This window comes from Protomyctophum bolini (assembly GCF_963924005.1).
Source record: "Protomyctophum bolini genome assembly, chromosome: 19".
Lineage (NCBI taxonomy): Eukaryota > Metazoa > Chordata > Actinopteri > Myctophiformes > Myctophidae > Protomyctophum > Protomyctophum bolini.
Genome location: NC_137880.1, coordinates 7,717,263 through 7,723,761, shown reverse-complemented (window position 1 = coordinate 7,723,761; position 6,499 = coordinate 7,717,263).

Below are 6,499 nucleotides of genomic sequence, written 5' to 3'. Positions count from 1 at the left end.
AACCACAGTATACTGCTAATCAAATTACAACTACATACTCTGTATGTAGTTGTAACTAGAACAACTACATACAGTCTGTGCCTGGTTTGCTGGGACTAGTTACAAGTTACAAGTTACAACATTACGTCATATACACACCATGTACTCTCTCAAGGATGACGTAATGTTGTAACTAGTCCCAGCAAACCAGGCACAGATTTACTGTTGAAGAAAACTTGTCTTCACTTTTTGGAACCAAGTAACCACAGTATACTGCTAATCAAATTACAACTACATACTCTGTAACTAGAGCAACTACATACAGTCTGTGCCTGGTTTGCTGGGACTAGTTACAAGTTACAAGTTACAACATTACGTCATATACACACCATGTACTCTCTCAAGGATGACGTAATGTTGTAACTAGTCCCAGCAAACCAGGCACAGATTTACCGTTGAAGAAAACTTGTCTTCACTTTTTGGAACCAAGTAACCACAGTATACTGCTAATCAAATTACAACTACATACTCTGTATGTAGTTACTTGCGCAAGCAGAGCGCGCAAGTAATCATTTCGCTTGGTCTCTTCGAAGTGAAGCCAAGTTTTCTTCAACCGTAAGTCTGTGCCTGGTTTGCTGGGACTAGTTACAAGTTACAACATTACGTCATATACACACCATGTACTCTCTCAAGGATGACGTAATGTTGTAACTGGTCCCAGCAAACCAGGCACAGACTTACGGTTGAAAAAAACTTGGCTTCACTTTTTGGAACCAAGTATACATACATATACATACTCTGTATGTAGTTGTAATGTGATTTGTAATTTGTAAATCTGTGCCTGGTCTGCTGGGACCAGACTACACAGATGACCATATCTCTTACGTCATCACTGAGAGCTAGTCATACATATACACACCATGTACTCTGGTCCCAGTTCTCACCGATGACGTAATGTTGTAACTGGTCCCAGCAAACCAGGCACAGACTTACGGTTGAAAAAAACTTGGCTTCACTTTTTGGAACCAAGTAACCACGGTATACTGCTAATTAAATTACAATTACAATGTGATTTGTAATTTGTAAATCTGTGCCTGGTCTGCTGGGACCAGACTACACAGATGACCATATCTCTTACGTCATCACTGAGAGCTAGTCATACATATAGGATAAAGGACAGAAATCCATACCATTTCAGAGAAGAGAATTTTTCTACAGAACTGACTACGCAGACTACTTTCTCTCTCGAAAGTACTTGCGCGCTCTGCTTGCGCACTAGTAGGCCATTTATGGCCTACTAGTGTGCAACAAGCAAGTATGCACTCGGCAGAGTGCAGTTCTAGTTCTAAATACATTTAAAAATGGTTTCTAACCTGCTTTAGATGGTTTAGTAGTTGGTTTAGTTATTGTTATTGTGTGGATATTATGGAGCACCTCCAAAAACCCATCCTTGTGACAATAAACATCTTGAATCTTCTGCACATACAGTAGGGCCTATTACGCCTGTTCAAACCTGTCGAGGTGAGTCAGAGATGTTATCGTTTGCCTGTCTCCACAGATGAACGTGTGTGTGTCAGTGTAAATACAGTTTTGTTGTCGTCAGGGGTGTGACTGTGAACTCGGGTACCCCAGTTGCGGAGTCATATAAAACGCTCGCCCGGAGGCATGACTCATGAGCGTGCACAACAATGCAATAGAGAGGAGTCTGTTATATAGCCCTGCTGTTTATGAATTAATGCTGAAATGTCATGTTGGAATGAAATGCGATGAGCCCAAGGGATGAAATGAAATGTCACGTGAGACACTTCCTTTTCCCACATCAGAAGTATCAGTCAATCAATGTATTAAATGTCAGAGCCCTGCTGTCTGTCTGTCTGTCTGTCTGTCTGTCCGTCTGTCTGTCTGTCTGTCTGTCTGTCTGTCTGTCTGTCTGTCTGTCTGTCTGTCTGTCTGTCTGTCTGTCTGTCTGTCTGTCTGTCTGTCCGGATTGATGGATTGGATATATAGATGGATTATTCATTTTGTACATCACATCGCCTCGAGTCCCAACTCAATATTGTATTGTATCAACTGAGTATTATTGAACATCATGTTGATGCCCTCATTTTCTGATGTTTCCCAGAACTATGCAGACCATGATGCCCAGAGTCCCTAGACTTTGCTGACTCTGCTCTATAGTCCATAAACCACCGACTCCTCCTACAGCACCAACCCAGTCCACCATTACATATACTTTGACTCAAGTACCATAATGTGTTCTCTCTCTCTGTCCTTGCTTGCTCCTCCAACAGGGACGGTTGTCGAGAGGTGTTGTTCTTCCCGAGACCCCTCTTCCTTCCACCTCCCTGGCTTATGAGTGCAGTGCACTTTAACATCATCTTATCAACTGACATGGTGGCATAGAGTTAAAAAATAATGGCAGAAGCTCTTTTAAACCCATTGCCACTACGGGGGGGAAGGGAAGAGAGCTACACGGATACAGTCTCCTTCACACATGCAGGCTCTCATGGACATTGGACAGGTCACTTTCATTTGTATTATACTTCTTTGCCCAAAACGGCAAAAGAGTCTTTTTAAAGCTCACTTTTGTATACCTTTATGTTTGACATTTTAGTATTGTCGGTTTAGGCTGCGGTCTGCCTATATGAGGGAGGATTCTGCCAATGCTTTTCAATTGTGAGTGTTTTTTTCATTTATTTTTTGCAGACATCCGCAATTGGCACCAACCCATACTCCGTTTTCATTGAAAAGCATTGGCAGAATACGCCCACATAGGTAGAATTAAAGTTTGGTGTGACTGCACCCTTATTCAGGTTTTTCCCCTGTCCTCTGTGAGAGCTTTCTGTACATATAATTGTATTTGTACATACTGTGGTGATGCTGTGATGCTGCCTGGTGTCAAAGTACTGTTCATTTTTGCTTCATCTTGGGTCAAATTCATGCAATACCATAGCATTTCACAAGTTCATAACGCATCCATGGTGTTTTTCCAACTGGTGTTTCCCTTAACAAATAATGTGTCACACTTTCCACATTCCACATTCCACATTTTCACTATTAGCTAGCTGTCAGTCAACGTTTTTATACATCATTTCTGTTAACCTCCACTTTGCCAGTGAAGCACTCAGATGTTACAGATCTGTTTGATATCACTTTGATATTCATTGTGTCAAAAAAATGGACTGGATTTCATCTAGTTTAACAAACAAAAAAGTTTGATATCACTTTGATATTCATTTTGTGTTAAAATATTATATAATCTAGTTTTACTCGAAACATTTTACTGTTATTATAAAATCTGACATTGTTCTTAATATTTTGTCATGAACGGACTTAACCATGACAAACATGGGAGACGACACACAGGAGTAAATGCCAAAAAACATGGCATTTATTTTAAACTAGTCAAAGAAACCATACTTTTTGGTGAAAGTGGGGTGTGAGTCATCAGTTGGATCAGTAGTGTAGTGCATGTGTGGATGTGTGAAAGTGTAGTGTATGTGCAAGCTAGTGCAGCAACTTAGAGCCAAACTAACTTAAAGGAGTGAAGAACAAACATTGTTTCCTAGGCAGGAGAGAGAGGGCAAATGGTCTTGACCAGCCTGCTTAAATACTCCTGAGCCAAATTGGAGTCAGGTGTGCCTCCTCATCTAGTCACACCCCTGCAGGCAGCCTGGTCCCCTCCTCCTGCACATGAACAGAGAACAGTATTAATACCAGACACAAACAGGATGGGTCATCACAATTTGCACATTTAAGTATACTGTTTTATACTAATAGTTGTATAGTTCAGGTTCCTATGGCTGTTCAGAGAGCTTTTGGTGTGTTGACCTCTCACTGTTGAAGCTGTGCCCCAAAAAATTGAACTTCAATCTCATGTGCAGGATTCTTTTTCTTTTTAATGAGGTATTTTCCTGTGGGTTATCTCTTGGGACTTCCAGAGATAAGTCTCTTGTTCATCACATTTAGTTTTTGTCATCCCGTCAGACATTCCTTGATTACAGAATATAGATAGGAACTTTGGATAAGTTCATGATTGCAACTCCATGGTGAATATGGCATATGCCATAAATATTAGTTTTCCTCCTGTAAAAAAAGTGATTGTATGCAGCTTCTAGCTGGTATGGACAGTAATGGGCAGTAATTTCTGCATCAAAACAGCTTGGTTTCATTCTTGGGGATAGCCCAATCGCCATCGGATCAATTTATCAGAGGACCCCATCCCCCAAAATGTTACTGTACTTAGCTTCTGTTTTGAGGGGCGCTAGCCCCTCCTATGTTCAGCAATTAGTGTGTGTGCACAAACTTTGTCCTACACAAACATAAAATTACGATTGACAATGAATGGACAATTTTACAGACAACACAAACATTGATATGCTGTATATATGAGGCTTTCAACTCAATTGTCAGTAAGAAGTCGGCGATGATGATGTACGCTGATAAGAGCCCCTCACTTCACTTTTTTTAATTTATTTTTATATTAAATTTCTCCCCAGAGCAAGCAGGCATGAAGGCTCTATTAGCTCACTGGTAACCATTTCGGCACTTCTGGGGTAGAGAAAGAAAGTTACAAGTAAGAAAAACAAAACAAATCTATGTAGCCTACTTCTTCCATCACTGTGCACTGTGCTCACCTCAAACACAAAGCACTGCATGTTGGGTAATATGCTGACTGGCCAGAACATCACTGCATATCATCTTCCCTCATATTGTTGCTGTTAGGCAGAAACCTTGTGTCTTTTCATTTCTTTATTAATGCCATACTTTGTCATACGCAGTGCTATACATGCACATAAGTAGCAAAAATAGCCGATCTACTAGCTCAATCAAGTTGTGAGCTTGCATATCTGAAAGTGTTTCAATGTATCTGGGGTGGGTTTTATATTATAACCAATTTAAAGTATCAGTGGCGAAATATGAACTATACATCGATCCATTGCAGCATATATGCTACTGTAGGTTTCCTGAAAAATGTATCTGTTTTCTTTTTCTGTTCCTTTCTTTCTCCATCTGTTTCCATTCTTTGTTGAAACTGTAATGATGCTTGGGGCTCGTATGACAAATAATTTTGACCAGCTTTTTTTCTTTTTCAATTAAAACAAATGTATTCATTCATTCATTCATTTACACACCTGCAAACCTGTGATTTGACAATTAATTTGACGGCCGAGCTATACACGAGGCTTTTCAAAGCGTGCATATGTTGCGTGTGTGTAAAGCACGTTTGAAAGATCCAATTGATATCAATGATACGTGCTACACCAGGCGTGCGGATACGCAAGCCCTGCATACACACAGGCATGATACACAGTGCGTGTGTGTGTGCACTGTGCTCACCTCACACGCGCTTTGAAAAGCCTGGTGTAGGTCAGCCGTGACATGAGTTATGGTCTGCTTCAAGGTCAGTCACACGCACGCACGCACACACACGCACGCACACACACACACACACACACGCACGCACGCACGCACGCACGCACGCACGCACGCACGCACGCACGCACGCACGCACGCACACACACACACACACACACACACACACACACACACACACACACACACACACACACACACACACACACACACACAGAGGAGGAAAGGAGATAATATACTAGAGGTTTGGGCAGCTGAGTGACCTCACATCTAGAGATCGGCCCTCACTGATCCTGGGGCCACATGTCCAGGTGCCCACTCATCTGGGTGCCCACTCGTCCAGGTGCACCCATTTGGTGCTCGGTTGTTCAGGTGTTCCCTATAGTGCCCAGTTGGTTTTGTTGTCCACATCTCCCTAGGTGGCCAGTTGTTCAAGTGCAGTGTGTGTGTGTGTGTGTGTGTGTGTGTGTGTGTGTGTGGCTGGGGGCACACCACAGCTTTGTCTGTCCGTGGCCGTGCGCTAAGGTGTGCCCCTGGCCAGTGTGTGTGTGTGTGTGTGTGTGTGTGTGTGTGTGTGTGTGTGTGTGTGTGTGAAAAGGGGAGGGGCCGTGAATGTGGAAAATGTCATGTATATTGCATGACAGCACTTCTGGTTAAATGTTGCGCAATAACATTGTGCGTTGGATCTCCAAAGGCATGCGTTAATAGTGTCGAAGGTGTGCTATAGAAGAAGGCAAACGGATAAATGACATATGGGAATATAGGCTGCTCCTTCTCAATTAGAGAGAAGGCACACAGGCTGCACACGCACCCCTCCCCCCCCCACACACACACACGCCGCACACACACACACACACACACACACACACACACACACACACACACACACACACACACACACACACACACACACACACACACACACACACACACACACTACAGGTTATGAATAATTCAGAGGAGAGAGCTGCAGAGGAAAGTGCCCAGTCACTATTTCTCCCTCCCCTGCTCTCCTCTGCTCTCCTCTCCTCTCCTCTCCTCTCCTCTCCTCTCCTCTCCTCTCCTCTCCTCTCCTCTCCTCTCCTCTCCTCTCCTCTCCTCTCCTCTCCTCTCCTCTCCCCTCCCCCCCTCCCCTCCCCTCCTC